The sequence below is a fragment of the Eurosta solidaginis genome, chromosome 5 (assembly GCF_040869045.1).
Source record: "Eurosta solidaginis isolate ZX-2024a chromosome 5, ASM4086904v1, whole genome shotgun sequence".
Taxonomy (NCBI): domain Eukaryota; kingdom Metazoa; phylum Arthropoda; class Insecta; order Diptera; family Tephritidae; genus Eurosta; species Eurosta solidaginis.
In genome coordinates this window covers 126,986,184-127,007,271 of record NC_090323.1, presented here as the reverse complement: position 1 = coordinate 127,007,271, position 21,088 = coordinate 126,986,184, and the positions used below count along the sequence as shown (strand labels likewise).

The following is a 21,088-nucleotide window of genomic DNA, read 5'->3' as shown; positions in this document are numbered from 1 at the left end:
CCCAAAATTCTATAGCTTGTTTACCTAAGTAATATTTTCTTTCCAGGCGTAAAAATTCACTTTCTGCACTCACATTTGAGTTTTTTTCCGGCAAATCTTGGCGATGAAAGTGACGAACATGGCGAAAGGTTTCATCAGCAAATGAAATTAATTGAGAATCGACATCAAGGATTCTGGGACGTCGCAATGATGGGTGATTACTGCTGGTTTCTCATAAGAGAAACCGATCCTAAACTGAATAAGCGTCAAAGTAGAACACATAATTATTTCGACTACATAGTAAAATAAAATTAAGATAAAGATTGTTAGAATATAGTATAAACATAAATAAATTTAAAAAAACCTTAAAAATATGGGTAATTTCATTCATAAATTGAACTTTTAACTAAATAGAAACAGAGCATAGCTAGATATTTCACTCTTCTTTATACCATACATACGTTTTGAGGTATACGTTGAAATTCCGCAACCTGGGTATTTTGATTTGATCGCTTATAACTTACGTAGTTTTGCATCGATTTTCTTCGATGATAGCTTGTCTTTTTTCTAATTAAACAGAGCTTTACGTAAAGAAAAAATATCTGGAAAAAAAGTTGTGGTTTTGGAATGCTGCCCTCGTAAAGAGTAATTTGTTTCATATTTTTTCATAAAAAAAAACAAAAATCTGAAATTATAAGCTAATATCTCGAAAACTATCTGGTTGAACAAAACACAATGTATGATGCATTTATAGCAAAACTTTTTTGCAATTGCTTGACCCGTTCGTGAGATATACGTAATTAAAGGGAGCCATCTTTTTGGTTTTTTTCGAATAACGGTAAATTGCAAATATCTCAAAAACGGTACCATAGAATCAAAAATGAATTCGATTTTCGAAATCGAGGGGTGGTTTTACATACGAATTTCATAACGGCGTCTCTGGTAAATTTTCGCCGTCGACCAGTGTTATTTATCCCGAGAAAGAAAAGCTATGGTTTATCAAAATCGGTTGATAAAGGTTTAAGTTACGACGCTTATTGTAAACAAGAAAATTAATAAAAAAAAATCTATCAATGGTCTGTACTCTGTTAGTTGCTGTGAATGACATGTATAAATTGAAAATATTTTCACTTAGTTTTTGAAAATTAAGATTAGAAAATTAAACTCGTGTAGAGGTCAATCGCCGTTTTATTTTTATACAATGTGTGACAATCGTAACAAGTTTTGTTATATCTGTGCTTTCTTCGTTGACAAGCAACATCGCGTAAAATTAGAGACGAATAAAGCCGTGAAAGAAGCTTTTAACAATTTCTTCGGCCGCGCGTATTATAAAAGTTTTTAGTATGAACCTGTTTTTAGTATGAATACGCCTGTCCAACTTTCTCCAATACATTAAAAAAATAGAAAACTGAAAAAATGCAACAAGCCACGTTTACCATTTTCAACCCAAATGGTTTGGCATCGTCAAATTTTCCATATGGAAGAAGATTGCTATTTCTGCCAAACAAACACCGTTGGTCATCACTATAAAACCCGTGGCCGCATAAAATATGCTAATGTAGTAACCGTATCTCGTCCAATAAAGAAAGAAAAAACGAAAACTCTTGTTGCAACTCTTGAATCGAAAAATGCATTGGAATATGAAGAAGACGGTTTAGAAATTGACAAGGAATTTCTTTCAAATGGGGTTCTAACAACGGAACGTCATGTAGTCTGAAATGAAGATTTTCGTGACCTTGTGCGTAATTTAGCACTGTCTTTTGGGCTCGAGGCTGAAACAGTGGAATATTGTGGAAAAGAACTTTAAGGCTACATTCCCGAGGGATGACAACCTATCGTCCTTCGGAAAAATATTCCGAGCTGACGACGTCAACAATGAACTTGTTTATTGTTCAGATATATATGAGCTCTTTGTTTGTCTTGATCACGAACACCAACCAGAAGAGTGGCGTTTATTTTTGGACGGTTCGTGCAAAAGTAAGTGTTTTATCGAAAATGCCTTTACAACTGACGTTTACATACGTAAGATTTTTTTAATCTGTCAATTCATTAGGTATTAAAGCTATCCTACTGCATAACGAGAACCAGTTTCCATCAGTCCCAATAGCATACGCTACTCAATAGATTATGATAAGCATCAATGGCCAATTGTTTGTGATTTGAAAGTTCTGACAATTTTTTCGGAATGCAAGGAGGATACACAAAATTTCCTTAAATGTATTCTGCGACGTAAAAATAGCAGAAGACGTTGTTGAAGACACTTTCGCGTAAATTTTGCGTTAATGGTTCTTATAGTAGAGAATGACGTGAATTTATATCCATATTCACAAATAGCTTGCCAAACCAGACCTTTATGCAACTTTTCTATCCAGGTGGTTTTTTCGGAATCGGAATTTTTTCTCCAGACTGTGCAATCAGTGGAACTGGGTACCTTGCAACTTTTTAGGTCCATTTTCAAAGACGTTTCGTCGTCCATAATAACACACAGACATTTGTTTGCCGATTTGGTCTCATAAAGTTTACATGCAAGGGAAATGCTTTTTGACGTCTGTTTTTCGCTTCGTTTTGGAACTTTTTAAATTTTTTTAGGTTTTAATACAATTTTTCTGCTTGATTCGTGTCACTTGGACAAGTGTGGTTTTGGTTATTTTGGCAACATCTCTTGTTGGCAACGATTTGTATAGAACATTATTCTTCATCTGGGCGTCTGATGATCCCTTTGGGCGGTCACTTCTTGGTTTGTCCTTCACTAAGCCTTTCTTGACGTGCAAAACCGTTCTTGGGCCAGTGTCATAGGGCAATCCTGCGAGTTTTGTCAACTTTTTGTAACTAACATTGGGATTATTCGTCCAAATGTACAAAAATTGTTTACGTAGCTCTTCTTTATTACTTAATTTTCTCGTTGTTGAAGGCTTGGCTTGGTTTAGGAATAATGAATTCAAAGCCTATTGTGTTATTACTTAAAATCTTATAGGGAATTAAGAATTTGCAGAACTTTCTCCGCCAGTCTTTAACGAAATAGTCTCATTTGACAATACTCGCCCGATCTATATTTAAAAAAAACAAGTCTGAACCTTTAAGTCAATATGTACAGTTATGTTTACAAAAAAAACAGCGCTTCACTTGCATAGAAAAATATCGAATAATTTTTGTAATTCGAATCAATTAAATATAGTTTGTTGATAATTGTAGTACAGAGTAAAGATGGCAAATAATACCCAATACTAGTAATTTACTCTGTTCACAAAAATGGCACCACTATAAGTAAATAAATAAAAAATTACCAATTTTTGGTTTCGACAATTCTTTCAAATTATTGGGTTAACATTTAGTAGCATGGCTATCGTTTTTTGTTACTTCGCGATATTTGTTTTGCTCGGAATCAATCAGCTCCCTACACCCTTCAGTGGATATAGTGTAGTGGATATAGTGCACCAAGCTTGATATATTTTTTCCCAAAGTTCCTCGCCTCTTTAATGGTTAGCAACTTTTACCAAATTCCTTACCATCCCCAACAGATTTTCAGTTGAATTGAAGTCGAGCTATTGTGCTGGTAGATCCATAACTTGGACTTTCTTCTCGCTGCACCGTGAGTTCACTCGCTATCTGGTATGTTTTTCTATGTTATCCTGCAGATATATCCATATGAGCTGTATGTTGTCTTCAGCGTTTGGAGGCACAGTTTCCTCAAAGATATTTATTTAAAGAAATTGATCCATGACTCCCTAAATTTTGTAAATCGGGCCCATAATATGTTATAAGAAATAGGGCCACAATGGAATCATCACCATGTTTCATGATCTTTACAGTCTACTGTTATGATTGGGGAATGAATATAAATTAAATTCGGTTGTAGTGCCCATTTAGCGGCACCAGATAGAATTGAGTTCTTTATTAAAAAGCTGTTTCTTTTATACAAAATTAGCTTTACCAGGTGCACGTTGTAACGCCCGAGATCGAATGGATGTTGCGTTATTTTTTCTGTTTTGTTTGGTGATAATTTAATTTATTGTTCTGTAAATTGAATTGAATTTTGTACGCATATTTGGTGAAATTTTTTGTTAAAACATTTTATTCTTGTATCTTATTTTATATTATTGTATTGCTTTTACCGCTGATGATTGTTGCTTTGATTACATTCCGAAGAAGCATGACTGGTGAGCCAATTTTAAAGTTGATATATGCGCAGGCATTTCTTTTGGTTCTAAGGAGTATAGAAATTCATTTGGATAATTCACAATTTTATCTGTAACTATGTCGATCGATTTATATTTCGTCACTTCACCAGGAAACTGATTTTGAAAGCGATCATTGATTTTGTTAACATGATCATTTTTGGGAGCTAAGATAGTTCTTTCGCATAGCCAAAAAACAAAAACATTTAAATTTAAAATTCATAATTCTGAAATATGAAAAACTTTCGTCTTGATCGAAGGAACCTCGAGCCAAAATTTGGTGATGATCGAAGTATACCAAACACGTTTTCATAGGGAACACACACACAGAATTTGATTTTTATAGAAGATGTAGATAGACTGAAGCTAAACAATTTTTTTAACAGCGGCAGATTACTAAACGTCCAAAAGGCATAACAGCTAAACTCAACAATGCAGTCAAACTTTATGTGTTAAAATAACTTAAGTTTGTACGGCAGCCATAGTTTTTCCCCATTCCACATTTTACTGGAGGTTTTAGGACTTAACGTCACATAGCTCCTTACCAATTTTAATTATCCTACCATTACGTCATCCAGATATATGCAGTATAATATATTCCATTTGTATGGGAGGTGCCACGCCCCCTTTTTCCCAATTCCATATTTTCTTGGTGGTGTCAAGGATTGACCTCAAATAACTCCTTACTGAATTTCAATGTTCTGGCATGTATACCTTCAAAGTTATGCAGTACCAAAGATTCCATTTGAATGGGAGGTTCCACGCCCCCTTTTTCCCAATTCCGCATTTTCTTGGTGGTGTTAGGGATTGACCCCATATAACTTCTTACTGAATTTCAATGTTCTGGCATGTATACCTTCAAAGTTATGCAGTACCAAAGATTCCATTTGAATGGGAGGTTCCACGCCCCCTTTTTCCCAATTCCGCCTTTCTTGGTGGTGTTAGGGATTGACCACATATAACTCCTTACTGAATTTCAATGTTCTGGCATGTATACCTTCAAAGTTATGCATTACTATAGATTCCATTTGTATGGGAGGTGCCACGCCCCCTTTCTCCAAATTCCGCATTTTCTTGGTGGTGTTAGGGATTAAACTCATATAACTCCTCATTGAATTTCAATGCTCTGGCATGTATACCTTCAAAGGTATGCAGTACCAAAGAGGAGGTGACACGCCCCTTTTATATATCGAAATTATTTTTAGCCTAAAACCTCCCCGTTGATCGAAGGAACCCATAACCAAAAATTGGTGATGATTGATGTGTGGGAAATACGTTTCCATAGCGAACACATTTGATTTTTGACAAAATTTGATTTTTATATATATATGGCTAAACCGATTTGGGATTTCAAAATCAACTAACCATCATCTCTTCTTCCTGTATCTTTCCTAAAAATTTCATGGCAATCTGTCGAGCCGTTCTCGAGTTATGGAGTGACAATCAAAATGTACACTTTTTTTATATATATAGATGGCTAAACCGATTTGGGATTTCAAAATCAACTAAACATCATCTCTCCTTCCTGTATCTTTCCTAAAAATTTCATGGCAATCTTTCTATCCGTTCTCGAGTTATGGAGTGACAAGCAAAATGTACACTTCTTTTTATATATATAGATATAGATATAACGCTACCTACATACCAAATTTCAGACAAATCGAGCCATATATACGATAGTTTAGAATAAATCGGTCCCTGGTCCATTTGCCGGAAGGAAAACTTTTCACAAACACTCTCCGGGTTCCTACTAAGTTATCCTAAAGATTTAATGCCAATCTTTCTATCCGTTCTCGAGTTATGGAGTGACAATCAAAATGTACACTTCTCTTTATATATATATAGATTTCTATAAGCTAAAATACCTACTTACACTACTACTTACAAACAAAGTGTATAACATACATATACATTCAGTTCAGTTCCCTGGGAACTGCATTCTAAGCATAAATAAAATTAGCTGTGGAATCTGCAACACAAGCATAAGTAAATCATGCTAATAATTTGTATACAGGTAAAGGCTTGTGGCGAGCAAGCTTTGAACAGTAGCATACCAAGGTTCAAGTTACCAGATGATGCACGATGTACAAAATATATGTTTGTACAAATGAATGAATAACTTAATGAGTGAATGCTAAACTACTTATGGAGGCCTTCTGTATTGATCGGTCTTCTTACGAATTCGGTTATTTTAGAACCTAGCAATACCATACTGCCCTCGTCAATCCATATAATATTGCGTCATTTCGTTAACGGCTAATCAGCGTACGCAGTGGCAAACTCCATCCTATAAGCAATGTGCTTTTTGGTGATTAATTTTGGTACGTTATATGGGTTCTGGCGGGCGATTATCTTTCTAATAATCTTTCTATCGTTGAACTGCTCAGCCCAAGCTGTTATTTACTTTCCCTGGAGCTGATATATGGGTTTTGTTTTTAGTAGTTGAAAAATGTTCCAGCCAATGTGAATGGTTTTTACTCATATATGGCCATAGTTTATGATTTAAATTTTTTATTTTAGAGTTTGTGCGACTATCAATTTTATCTAATTCTTGGTACGATTTTTTCTTTTTTGCATTTTATGTTATGAAAATTCGCTTTTCGGAAGTGCAGTGCTTTGACCGGCTCATTTAGCATGAGTATAAACGTAGAATTAGCTAATTACCTACATTAAGGTTAAATTTAAGTTCATGTTTTCCGCCGCCAATGAAATTATTGTACGAATTGAAACATCCGCGAAGAAAATAGTAGTTTTGGCAAACACTGCAATTTTTATACTCAGCTGAGCAGAGCTCACAGGGTAAATTAATTTTGTTCGCGTAACGTTACCCCGTACCGGCATAAACTAATCGAGAAATAGACTTCTATATATCAATATGATCTGGGCGAAAAAACAAATTCATTTAGCCATGTCCGTCCGTCCGTCCGTCTGTCCGCAAACACGATAACTTGAGTAAATTTAATTAAAAGTAAATTTAGTAATCTTAATGAAATTTGGTATGTAAGTTCCTGGGTGTCTCCTCCAGTGGCTGTACGTAATCTTGCTATATGCAATGGTCTTATATTTTTGTTGACTAACTCCGATCGAATAATGGAATGAGATGCGCCCGTATCTACAGTCAGTAAACGTTCTTTTCCATCCACATGTCCTCCGACAGTAAGATTGCTCGATCTTCTTCCAATCTGCGAGATAGAGATTATGTGGAATTCCATTGCGGGAGCCAGCTGTCGCCCCTTGCAGCTGACTCGCTTTAGTTTAAGGATTGAGTGGTCTTAGAGATTTGCTCATCTCCTTCAGCTCTGCGTTTACGGCCACCCACATTGTTGGAACTATTAGGGTTGGTATTGCAATAACGTGCAATATGCCCATGCCCTGACTTACTTAAAGCATTTGGCGGCACCATCGTTTTTCTGCTGCGTTGCTCTTAATGCTTCCAAAATTGTGTCTACCCAGTCTGGCCTTTCCACTTCCACGCGATGAGCTTTGCATGTGCGCTTACTCAAAAGTGACGCTGTTTTCTGAGTCAGTGCATGGGATACTGTTTCAGCAAATGGGCGTTTTGGATTCGCATATTTAGCTCCTTTCGACATACAGTATTCCATTTATAAAGCTCTGAATTTTAACCCTCTCGGTGTATTCCACGGGTGCGTTCGCACTTGCGAGATGATCCAATCTTTCAACATCCGAAGCAAACTCCTGCAAAGTCTCATTAGCGTTTTGGTAGCGGTTTTGTAACTCTATTTGGTATATCTGCTGCCTGTGTTCGCTTCCGTATCGCCTCTCTAGAGCGCTCATCAACGTTTCGTAGTTGTTCCGCTCTCCCTCGGGAATAGTCTGTAGGATTTCAGCAGCAGATCCTTTCAATGCTACGAATAGTGAGCAACTTTATCTTCAGAATTCCAGTTGTTCACTGTTGTGGTCTTCTCAAACTGAAGCTTAAACACCTGCAAAGGAACAGAACCGTCAAAGGATGGTGTTTTTACTTTTGGGCTACTCACTGAAACTGCTGCGCTATTTAGTGGCAACTCCTGTATACGACCTCTCAATGTTTCAATCTCGGCATCAATTTTGTCTTCGAGTTGTAAAATTTTTTTATCCTGCGCCTCCAACTTCGAGGAATTACCTCCTTCTTGCTCTTCCAGTTGCGCAGAGATCTGCGATGATATCTGTGCTGAAATTTGCGCCGATATTTCGGATATTCGTGCCTCTTGTGCTTCAATCTTGGATGTTATCTGTGTCGACATTTCTGAAATACGCATTTCTTGTGCTTCAATCTTTGATGTTATGCGTGTCTCCTACGACTCCAGTTGGGATGCCATATATGTCTTCTGTTCTTCCAGTTAAGATGTTATACGTGTCTCTTGCGATTGCAGTTGGGATGCCACTGTCGATGTTTGTGCAGATATTGCAGCCAATATCATGTTAAAGTCTGTGTTCATCACTGCCTGCGGTGTTTCGTTTTTTCTTCTATTTTTGTTGTTGTCTCGTCGCTATCAGGATGAAAGGCATACTCTTCAACATTGATTCCTTCTGACTCCATAGCTTCCCTTAGTCGTATTTGTAGCTCGGATCTATTTCCAGTAGTATTCAATCCACGGGCTTCCAACTCCCTTTTCAGTTGCTGGATCTTCAATTCACGCAACTTGGCCATGTCCTTGTTGTGCTCTGTAACTCAGAAATTTATTGAACAATTCCTCTTCTGACACCAATTGTAACGAATTTTGGGAAATTCCTCTTATTTGAAACCTTCTGCTAACGTTCGAATCGCTGAACTCTCGAATAAATAACTCATTGCAAAATGGTCTTTATTAGACTAATTTTGGATGATTATACTTCACAATTATACTGCACTTCGCAACTAATAGCGTGTTTAAATCAAACTGATTCCTGATTACTCAGCTTGCGCCGTTTTTATACTCTCCGTTGCTTCGTTCGCATATTTCTCCTAAGGTCTAGACGTTTCACCTTCTAGAACTTTTGTATCTCCTGCTTCGTTACCATCTATATAAATGTATATTTGTAGTTTATGTTAGCCATATGTGGATGTATGTGTGAGTAACTACTTCGGCTGATGATTACATGTGCTTGTGAGATATCTCTTCGTTGCCTTGTGCCTTTATTTATGTTTTAATTTATTTTCATTAAAACACGCAGCATTCGAGTTTTACATAGAACTATCGTTTTCTCAGCTTGAGAAACAGCATTTTTGGCATATAAAAAAATTCCATTTTGGTTGAGAACGCTATGATTCTCAAGTTGAGACCCTGTTGAGTAACAGTGATTAAGATTTGATAAGTCCTAAGTATGTTATGTAACAGTGATGATAATCATGGTACATTTGTACTTTTTTTGGTACATTACGCTTCCCGAAAGTACGTTGGTACTGCATTGACATATTTGGTACATTTTTGTAAAATACAGCACTACACTTCAAGTCATTTGCAAAGCAGCTCTGAATGTACAAAAAAATTTAAATTTTTGGAAAAAAATATATATTTAAGTTGGTTTGTTGCCGAATTTGCCATTTGCAATTATGGATAATTTAAGTATGCTTATGAAAAATAGCATAACTGATTCTAAAATTGTGAACAAATTTTGCATCAATAGAATTAAAGCACAGAAAATAATAACTCAAATAACAGGGCCAAAAATTATAAATCCATGATTGCACTTTGTCAGAAGAATTATTACTCTCTAATAATAGATGAAACGACTGATATATGTATATCAACAAATTTTTCAGTTTCGATTCGAATTTTTGATAAAAAGTGCATTGATAGATTTTTAGATTTGATACCTTTGACCGTAGCACGGAGGGTATTTTTAATGCCATTATTAAATCTTTGAAAGATCATTCAATACCACTTGAAAAAATGATTGGGTTCACTGCCGACAATTGCTCGGTTATGATGGGAGCAAAAAGCGGAGTGCAAGCAAGGCTGAAGCAAGTTGTTCCAAATCTGCATGTTAATGTGTGTTTGTCACATTTTAAATTTAGCTTCAATGGCCGCTTGTGATGTCTTTCCCAACAAAATTGATCAATTTTTAAAATACGTAAACTATCGTTTTTGTAACAGCCCCCTTAGGAGGGCAGACTTTCAGAGTTTTCAAGAACATTTCGGTACAGAAATGCATGTTATACTAAAGTACGCCCCACAAGGCGGCTTTCTAGACAAGCAGTCATAGAATTCTTGAGCAATGTGATACCCTCAAGTATTATTTTAATCTTTACGGATTTGGAAATAAAAGCAGTAATCAAAATATTAACCTTATATCTGAAATTTTTCAAAGTCCTATTTATAAAGTATATTTTACATTTCTTTGTTATATTTCAAGTGAAATAAATAATGTGAATATAGAAATGCAGTCTGAAGTTATTAGCATACATTTACTTATAACCAAATTAAAAATTTTATAAAAAAATCTTATTTAGACTCCAGTCCTATTTGAATGTTAAATATTGATTCAGACGAAAATCGCTTAACCCCAGATCAAGTTTACTGCGGTGTTAATGTGGATATTATTCTATCAAACAACCTTTTCGAAAAAGATGACGTACACATATTTAAGAGATGTGCTAAACAATTTTATATACAATTTTGTAGTACTTTATTATAGAAAGTAAATTTGAATGATAGAACTTTGTTGTGGGCTGCAAAGCTTTCACCAGAAAGTATTTTAAGCGGTGAAACAAATAGTATTGTGCCTTTAGTTATGCACTTGTTTCCGAAATCTGCATTTGATAAAATAGGGAGAATTAATTCTGAATTTATATCTTTAGCAGAGCATGAGCAAGAATTTAAATATATGCAGTTTTTGGGAAGAATTAAGATCAGTTAAAAATAACATAAATGCGCAAATGTTTTTCAATATTTATATAATAGTTCAAGGCATATTGTCGATTCCACATTCATCCCCAAACGTAGAAAGGATATTTTCTATACAAAATTTAATTAAAACTAAGTGTAGAAATAGAATTCAAACAAGCACGTTTTCGAATTTAATAAAAACTAAAGACTTGATGAAATCAACTCACAATAGCTGTCATAATATAGATACGAAAAAAGGCTTTTTGTCAACTGAGGTATTTAAAGAACTCTAAGAAGAAGAACTGTTAATGCAGTGATTGAAACATGAGTTATTAGCATAGATGTAGGCGACAATTTGTCAACTTTTATACATGAATCTAAATCTTTTGAACCTAAAATGTTTTTATGAAACGTTTTTGTATTGAATGCAGCTGTTATTTTTTTTTTATTATTAATCCTTACTGGTACTCAATAGAGAAATGTTTTTTTATATGTATATAATTGTACGCTTCAATCAATAAACTTTTTTTATTATTTTTACTGGAAAAGTATTTCCTTTTATTCTATTTCGGCCTTTATTTTGTAAATTTTTATAAAAAATTTTTCGAGCTCTAGGCCATGTATATGTAAATTAAAACACCAAAAATGCTTGTTTTACACATAAATTTTATATTTGTCAAATTTATTTTTATCAATTTATTTTAATCGATATTTCGTTTTCAAACTGAAATCATCTTCAGGACTGAAAGGCATGTAAAAACAAAAACATATTAACACATAAAACATAAAAACATTCCATAATTTTTAACTTACACTCTTGAGTGCACCTGATCGACTAATTTAACAAATCTTAAAATAAACAAGTACAAGGGAAAACGATAAACAAAAAAGTAAACATCTAAAGAACCGTAATAATAAACAAATTTTTACATAAACAACAATACGTTCAATAATAAGCAGTAAGTGGCGCTCAGCTTAGCGTTGGGACAGCATATTTGGAACGACACTCTTCTCACGAGGAATTGTAGTTGTTGTAATCAACCGACGATAGGCTGCCGCGCAGCCTTCTACATCTGCCTTAAAATTTATTCTTTGATCTCTTGGTGTATTGATAATATGAAGCATTTCTAATGCAAGTGTCGGCAAAAATCTTGTGTGGATGTATTAGTGAGAGCGCTTTGATCGCACGAACCAATTGATTCACTGATCATTCGCTTGTAAAACTGCAACGGCTAAGCACGCAATAAATAATAAATTATCGATGCGCACAATGGCAAGCGAATATTTTATGTTGAACAACGCCTTTGGGCAAATTCAATGGGGTTTATGCTACAAAACATTTTCAGCGACGTATGTAAATAACATCAAACGGCATTTTGAAAGTTCGCATAAAAACTTAAATAAGTTGAATGCAACAAAAAAATTAAAACTTTTTGAGGAGAGTTGCATTTTTTCATATTAAATTAGTTAAATTAATTCATATTAATAAAATGTATTTACGTAAATACGTGCATACATTTTTCGCTGCGCAACTAGCGATACCAAAACTCGATGTTGACACGCCAACTGCTCATTGCAGACTGAACCATTCACTAAACAAAGAGCGCAGACTATCTGTGTGAGCTGCTCACCATCTTAAGATGTATGAAACGCCGATGCCTGTTCTAATGTGTATCTTTTGTTGTAATGCCTCTCTTGTTGAATTACTGCTACGTTGTTTAAATCTGGAGAGTGCCCGGTTACTCTGCAATGTTGTGTCAAAGCTGTTTTATTATCATTAGCGTGGTCCCGATTTTTGATATTAGATTTATGCGCTGAAATCCTTGTCTTTAATTTTGATTTTGTTTCCCAACATATGATGATGATTTCAGTTTGAAATCGAAATATCGATTAAAATAAATTGATAAAAATAAATTTGACAAATATAAAATGTATATGTAAAACAAGCATTTTTGGTGTTTTAATTTACATATACATGGCCTAGAGCTCGAAAAAATTTTTGGAAAAGTATTTCTTCATAAATCATATTCCTCTGTTATAATATCTTTAATTTGTGTTAGAAAGTTTCCTGACTAAAAACAGTTTTTAGATAAAGAAGCAGAATATAGCTCTAGTTTGGTTCAAATTCAAATCCGAAGACTTTTGGTACATTTTTGGATGATTTGGTACATTTTTTCCTCGTTTGGTAAAAAATGAAAAAAACCATTTATCATCCCTGCTATGTAATGGGAGTACAGGATTTTGTGCAAATAATCTAGCATCATTGCATTTTCGAACTGCTGTAGTTTATTTAAACAATACACTAACGAAATATACGACTATGTATTTGCTACGTTATTGCAAACATGCAACATCAACACTTTAGCATATATTTCCAACACAGAAAAACAACTCAGCAACTTTCAATACAAAACAAAATGTGCAAGTAAAATAAAAAAATAAAAGCAAGGTGCAGAGAACACATTGAGACTTCAACAAAAAACACGGAATCAACGAACACACAAAAAATGTCAAATGACTAAAATAATTGACTTTTAACTGATTCATTTTATCACATAAGTTGGTTAGTGAAAACCATCCTCGTTTCTGTATGTACACACAACACAATATATGTTATACAAACATAAACATCCCTTTTGACAATACCTGCTTATGTACCTACGAACTATAAATACAAAAAAAAAACGACAACAACAGATTAGAACGAAAAATTAAACTGATGATGGCGTAACGCCGGAACCGGGTTATCCCTAAACCGACTTTGACAAGGGATGGTGGCAAATCGTTATCGGATATGTTTTTTATTCATAAAATATGTAGGGTATTTTCTCTAGAAATCACGGAAAACGTAGAAAATATTCCATTTTAAAGTTGAAAGTTTTATACACCCAACAACAAAATGCACATGTGAAAAATTTCAATTGTTTTTACATGTTGTATACCCAAACCCAGATATATTTGAAAATATAGTAACGAATTTTGGGAAATTCCTCTTATTTGCAACCTTCTACTAACGTTCGAATCACAAAACTGTTGCATAAATAACTCCACTATTCAATAATGCAAAATGGCCTTTATTAAAGTACTTCACAATAACAATTCTACTTCTCGACAGATAGCGTGCTTAAATCAAACTGATTCGTCGTGCCTCAGATGCTGCTTTTATACTCTTTGGTTTCCTCGTTGACATATTTCTAGGCGTTTCTATTTCCAGAATTTGCTACTCGTTTACCAGTAATAAATTTCTCAGCTATAACTACGGATGCACGATTTGTGTAGCTTCTCGCATAGCCCATGCGCGTGTACCAAGATGAACCACTTTCATTTTGGTTCGTGGTTTACCAATGCATATAGGTAGATTTTAGACATTTAGGCGGCCATAATTGAATTTATGAAAGTTTCCACAATTACAAAAAGCACTCCCACAGCTTAAGAATAGACAGGTGAACAATAATTGTACCCCTTCCCATCCATCGCATAACAAGAAAAATAGCCTCGCCGCGCAGGTTTTTTTTAATGTTACACAGTTTAATATCTATTTTTTTAATATAACCGATTAATTACACAAATTATTATAATTTTTCATCTCTTAAACAGTTTTAAGAAGATGGAGGCAATAAAATATTTTTGGCCGCCTAAAACTTGAAAATCTACCTATGTGTAATGGTTTGTATGCGGTAAACTACATCGTTGATCCGTTTTACAACTTTGTATGGGCCTTTCCAGTTACACTGCAATTTCGGGGACAAACCTTTTTTCCGTTGTATGTTCTATAACAGCACCAAATCTCCTCCCTGAAAACCTTCAGAATTAATTGCTTTATCGTATCTGGCTTTAATCTTGTCACTCATAATCTTTGTTCGTTGCCTTATCAGATCGTGTATTTCTCTCAGCTCTTCTTCCAAAACACCAGTGGATTTTTTGACATTTCTCTCCGCAGCGGCATCTATCCCAAACGTCAAATCTGCTGGCAGTCGAAGTTCATTGCCAAAAATTACTTTTGCAGGGGTTTGGCCCGTTGTCTCATGCTCTGCTGATCTGTAAGCCATCAAGAATAATGGTATGCGCGTATCCCACTCTTTATGGAACTTGTCCACTACTTTCCTTAAGTGCTTCTCCAATGTTCTATTGAATCTGAGGATGCAGTGCAGTTGTTCGTGTTTTTCGAATGCCCAATGATTTACACTTTTCTTGGAACACAGCTGATTCGAAATTCCTGCCTTGGTCAGAATGTAACTCCATTGGTATACCATACCTTGCAACCCAATTGTTTATAAACACCTGCTACTGTTTCCGCTTCTTGATTTGGGATTGGGTATACCTCTGGCCATTTGCTGAAATAACCCATAACCACCAGTACATATTTGTTTCCCCAGTTGCTAGTAGGAAATGGACCTGCGACATTCATAGCGATCCTTTCAAATGGCGCACCTGAGTTATATTGCTTCATCTGGCCATTACTCCGGGTTTTGGGCCCTTTCGCTCTGCTGTAACCCTCGCAGTTGGCAATCCACTCAGTGACCGATTGACGGCAACCAACCCAATAGAATCTCTTTTTAATCTTCTCGAGCGTCTTCGTGATTCCAAGATGACCTCCGCTTGTACCATTATGCAGCTCGCTGAGCACGTCAGGAATCCTCTTTCTGGGAACAACTATCAGTTTCTTCTTGCATTGACCATCCTCACTCTCCCATACTCGATGCAAGTAATCTCAATTCTAAACTGTTCCACTGTGCCCAATATGACTTCGCAATGGGACTCTCTGCTGACATCTCCTCTCTATTTGGTCGTTCGTTTCGCTCGAGCCCTTGCATAACATGTGACAGATCAGTATCTTCTAGCTTCCTTAGTTGTTCCTTGTCACATTCATCCGTATATGTTATAGTCATTAGCCGGACATCTATAATGTCTTCTTTAGCCTCGGCCTTTGAACAGTGCTTGCATTCCAAACTACATGGTCTTCGTCACATTCAATCAGCATTTCCATGGGTGCTACCTTTTCGATGCTCAATGGAAAAGTCATAGCTTTGTAGTCGCTCGACCCACCGTGCCAATTGTCCTTCCGCATTACGGAACTGCAGAAGCCAGAAGCGGAATCGCTGGTCGTAGGGGTATTGTGAAAATTTGTTTAATGCACTCTACCAATGCCAACAGCTCTCTCTCTGGTTTTCCAATCAAACTGCTGTAATATTCAACTACCTTCTCCTGTCCATCGACCAGCTGTTATAAAACGCCTCCTATAGCATATCCACTCGCATCTCTATCTAGAATAAATGTTGCTCCTGGAATCGGATATACCAACATTGGGGCAGTGCACAAGCGCTCCTTCAATGTTTGGAAAGCCACTTCTTGCTCCTTCTTCCATTCAAAAGCTTTATTTTTCCTTGTAAGCTCATGGAGGCAATGGGCTACGCTGGAAAAGTTTGGCACAAATTGGCGGTAATATGTGCACAGCCCAAGGAAACTTCTTAATTCATGCAAGTTCTGTGGTCTTGGCCAATCCTTTACTGCCTCTATCTTTTCATTCGCTGTACAGATGCCTTCCGCCGTTACCTTGTGACCCAAATAATTTACTTCCTTTTTAAACAGCGAACACTTTTTGGGACTTAGTTTCAGACCAGCGCCAGCTGTTCTCTGGAAAACATTCTCCAAGTTCTTAAGATGTTCATCAAAGTTCTTGCCCAATACCATGATGTCGTCCAGGTACACCAAGCATGTTGTCCAATGTAGTCCTTCCAGTACCTGGTCCATGAGTCTCTCAAAAGTAGCTGGTGCATTACAAAAACCAAAAGGCATCACTGTAAATTGCCAAAGACCATCACCGACACTGAAGGCTGTTTTCTCTTTATCTTCCTCCTTCACGTCAACTTGCCAATAGCCGCTTTTCAAGTCCAGTGTGGAAAACCATTTCGTACCAGATAGCGAGTCCAGAGTGTCGTCAATTCTTGGCAATGGGTAGCTATCCTTTTTCGTGACGTCGTTCAACTTGCGGTAGCCCCCGAAAATCCTCATTTTCCCATCCTTCCTCTTCACAAGTACCACCGGTGAGCTCCATGGACCAGCTGATGGTTCGATGACGCCGCTGTCGCTCATTTCTTGTACGATTTGACTCACAACTTCCCGCTTCGCCAGTGGCACACTACGAGGGTTTGACGTATCGGCCTCGCGTCTCCAGTGTCAATTTGATGTTTCACAACATTTGTGCGGCCTGGTTTGGAACCATCCTGGTCAAATATGTTTACTCTGATAATCTTGATCTAGCCCCTCCGTCCATGCCATGATGTCTTTTGAAAGATCAGTATTGCTAGTTGAAACGTGTTCCTGGAGCTGTTCACAGTTAATAACTACTTCAGCCTCTTGGCATCTTCCCAATATAGCTCCTTTTGTCAGTTTGAGTGGTTACTTGAACTCGTTGAGTACTCTTGCCGGAATACGTCCATCTTGTTCTGTCATAGCCAGGGTTTTTCCTACAAGTATGTTCGGTGTTGATTTGTTTGCTGCATCGACAACCCACAATTTGTTTGACCCAGAATCTCCATCAACTTTTGCCCAGATGACTTCTTCGGATTTTGGTGGTATTTGCTGACTCTCTTCCACCAGCACTCGTTTACTGCTGTAGCCTCTCTCGTAGCCGAAATTAAGTGGCACATCCATGTTCTTATATCGCATCGTCTTGCTTTGCATATCGATATCGATGTCCTGGTCGATTAAGAAGTCTACTCCAATTATGATCTCATCAACAATCTCTGCCACTATAAAATTGTGTAGTACCGTGACGTTCCCAATTGCTACTTAACATGCTACTTCTCCAATTACCTGGGTGTCCTCTCCCGTGGCTGTACGTAATCTCGCTCCAAGCAATGGTCTTATCTTATCTTCTTGTTGACTAAATCTGATCGAATGATGGAATGGGATGCACCCGTATCTACAGTCAGTAAACGTTCCTTTCCATCCACATGCCCTCCGACAGTAAGATTGCTTGACCTTCTTCCAATTTGCGAGATAGAGATTGTGAGGTATTCAATTGAGGGAGCCAGCTGTCGCCCCTTGCGGCTGACTGGCTTTAGTTTAACGATTGAGTGGATTTGGAGATTTGCTCATCTCCTTCAGCTCTGCGTTTACGGCCACCCACATTGCTGGAACAGTTAAGATTGGTACTGCAATAACGTGCAATGTGCCCTGGCTTTCCACATTTAAAGCATTTGACGGCACCATCGTTTTTCTGCTGCGTTCCTTTTAATGCTTCCAAAATTGTGTCTACCCAGTCTGGCCTTTCCACTACCACGCGATGAGCTTTGTATGCGGGCTTACTCAAAAGTGACGCTGTTTCTTGAGCCAGTACATGGGATATCGTTTCTGCGCATGTGGGTTTTGGGTTTGCATATGTCGCTCGCTTCGTTTCTACGTCCCGAGTGCCATTTATAAAACTCTGGATTTTTACCACCTCGGTGTACTCCACGGGTGCGTCCGCATTTGCCAAATGAGGCAACCTTTCAACATCCGAAGCAAACTCTTGCAAAGTCTCATTAGCTTTTTGGTAACGGTTTTGCAATATTTGATATATCTGTTCCCACCGCTATACTCAAAGCGGCAGCCTTGGAGTGATGGTAGCGTGCTCCGCCTACCACACCGGTGATCCTGGGTTCACGCCCCGGGCAAAGCAACATCAAAATTTTAGAAACTAGTTTTTTCAACTAGAAGAAAACTTTTTCTAATCTGGGCCGCCGCTCGGCAGTGTTTGGAAAGCACTCCGAGTGTATTTCTGCCATGAAAAGCTTCTCAGTGAAAACGCGTTGCAGATGACGTTCGGAGTCGGCATTAAACAATTTGTAGCAAAAACTAAAAAGGAGCACGACGAAAATTGAAAGAGAAGCTCGGCCGAAAATCTCTTAGAGGTTATCGCCCCTTACATTTATATATTTTTTATACTCAAAGCGGTCAAATGTTTGAAATTGTTTATAAAATATGTTTTTCTTGTTTAAAACATATTAAAGAAACTAAAAAAACTAATGGTGATTTCTTTTCTACACGAAAATGTCGCCACTTTCAGGGGCAAACATTTTTAAGATTCTCACTTCGCCCCGTGATATTGTAGCCACTGAAAATGTTCAATGCCACCCTACATGACTTGAAAAGAACAAAAATTGTAACCATTTTTACAAAAAATGCAGTTCGTGTGGTTGTTCGCTGTCAACTGTGATCGCAAATTGCTTTGGAGTGAGGCATTATGCGACACATACGTACATATACAGCATTCGCTTCAGCGTCGTGTGATTCATAGCATTCGCTTCAGCTTCGTGTGATTCATCAGCTAATTGGCAGGGCTGTTTTCTGCACCGTCATGACGCGTCAATGGCAGCGAGGGCAAGTAATGTTGCATTTTTGGCCATTTTTAGGGGTAGGTTGTTGAGAAAAGATAATGATGCCCTCTATTGGGGCTAAGCTGATTTTACAACAGAACACAACTTTTTGAAGGGTTGGGGTGAAGGCGATATTTTCGTGTAGAAAAGAAATCACCATAAGTGTTCGCAGTTTACAACAAAGCGATGCCGCTGGAAACGGCGAGTGTATCGGCCGCTCTTCAGCGGTCGTAATACATATAGAGGCACCGCTTTTGGAGAAATGGATGGCTGTAGTCAAGTCCCGGGCAAAGCAACATCCAAAATTTAGAAAAAGGTTGTTTGATTAGATAAAGGTTTTTATAAGCATGGTCGCCCTTGGCTGATTTGCAGGAAAAATTAAAAAGGGGCTTTCTTTTTTAGCAGTCTTTAAATTTTTATTTACTTTTGTAATTTTACCTTCACGGAAACATTTCCATGCATTAATTGATTTTTATATTTTTCTCATTGAATTTCTCTTATATGTATTGATAGCTTTTAGGTTTCTTCTTCATAATAGTAGCTGCTGGAGCATTACACGGTTGGTGTGGGACAATCCTTACACATGTTTAGACCTTAAATAAAGAAAAAACTAGTTGTATTTTTTAGACAAAGTATTTAATAAAGTAATATTATGTGTTATAGTCTAAATAAAAATAGAAGCATGTTCTTGAAATATTTGTATATGTGTATGAAAAATCGCTAAAAAGCATCCGTTAGTACGGATCAGTCAGGTGGAACTTCAGTGAAACAATCACTATTAAAAAAAAACAAATACTACATTTGGTAGTAGTTGTATCAAGGTTTGTTAAAATAACCAAAAAAATTAAATAGGTTTATTCAAAAAAAAAAAACATTTGTTTAAAAATTAACTGTTTTAGCGAGAAACGTGTGAAATTCAGCTTTCGATTTTCCCTTAGGCTAAGTTTATGATCAAGCGTAATCGCATCGCGCGATGCGACGAGAATCGCTGTTAGCTATAAATTATATTAGTGCATATGGAGATGTTTATGACAAAGCGATTTAGCGTAAAGCAAATTGAGCGATTACAAGCGACAAAAGCGACGAAAATTTACAACCAAAATATTTTGATTCAGTTGAGCGAAATATGGATGTTTTTATTGAAAAGGTGCGTGACAAGCAGTGCTTGTGGAATTTGCGTCATGCAGATTACCACAATCGCAATATAATTAAAAAAGCGTACATGTAAATTATGGAATTCACCACAATATTTTCTTTCCTTGGCGGCTGGATGCACACTTGATATTTTTTGTTATGTATACTTTTAAAATATTTTTTTCGTAACAAATGCTATTTTCTAATAATAAAATTTTACGAGTTAATGTACGCATGTTGCCACAACGTGAATAAAAAGATGTTGAGTTATATTGTTGAGCATTCCATCGCTTGCGATTTCGCTCTACTATAAACACTCAATCGCCAGCGATAACGCTAGCGAAAATGTAATAAGCGATGGAGCGTTTCTCGTCGCATCGCGCGGTGCGATAACGCTCGATCATAAACTTAGCCTTATACTTTATAGCGTAGCGCACTCCGCCTACCACCCTGAAAATCCTGGGTTCAAGTCACGGGCAAAGGAACATCAAAAATTTAAAAACAAGTTTTCTCAATTAGAAACCTTTTTCTAAGCGGGTGCTTCCCTCGAAAGTAATTTCAAGAATATTTCTGCCGTGTATTCATCTGCCTTGCAAATGTCGTTCGGAGTCGGCGAAAATACGACCAGTCC

The 21,088-nt window shown here is 36.8% G+C and overlaps 1 protein-coding gene across 10 annotated transcripts in view; it reads right to left on the bottom strand.

Moving 5' to 3' along the window:
* The window catches only part of LOC137251942 (folliculin-interacting protein 1), a 428,398-nt gene that overhangs the window by 269,625 nt on the left and 137,685 nt on the right, over positions 1–21,088 (bottom strand). For 7 of the 10 annotated variants that reach the window (XM_067786986.1, XM_067786982.1, XM_067786984.1 and 4 more), the window contains exon 2: positions 19,762–19,916. The exons of 1 other annotated variant lie outside the window; for it this stretch is intronic. The gene's annotated coding sequence lies outside the window, so the exon portion shown is untranslated. Of the gene's footprint in view, positions 1–19,747; positions 19,934–21,088 lie in introns of those variants that run through there. 2 more of the 10 variants (XM_067786988.1, XM_067786990.1) reach the window with 2 other exon arrangements.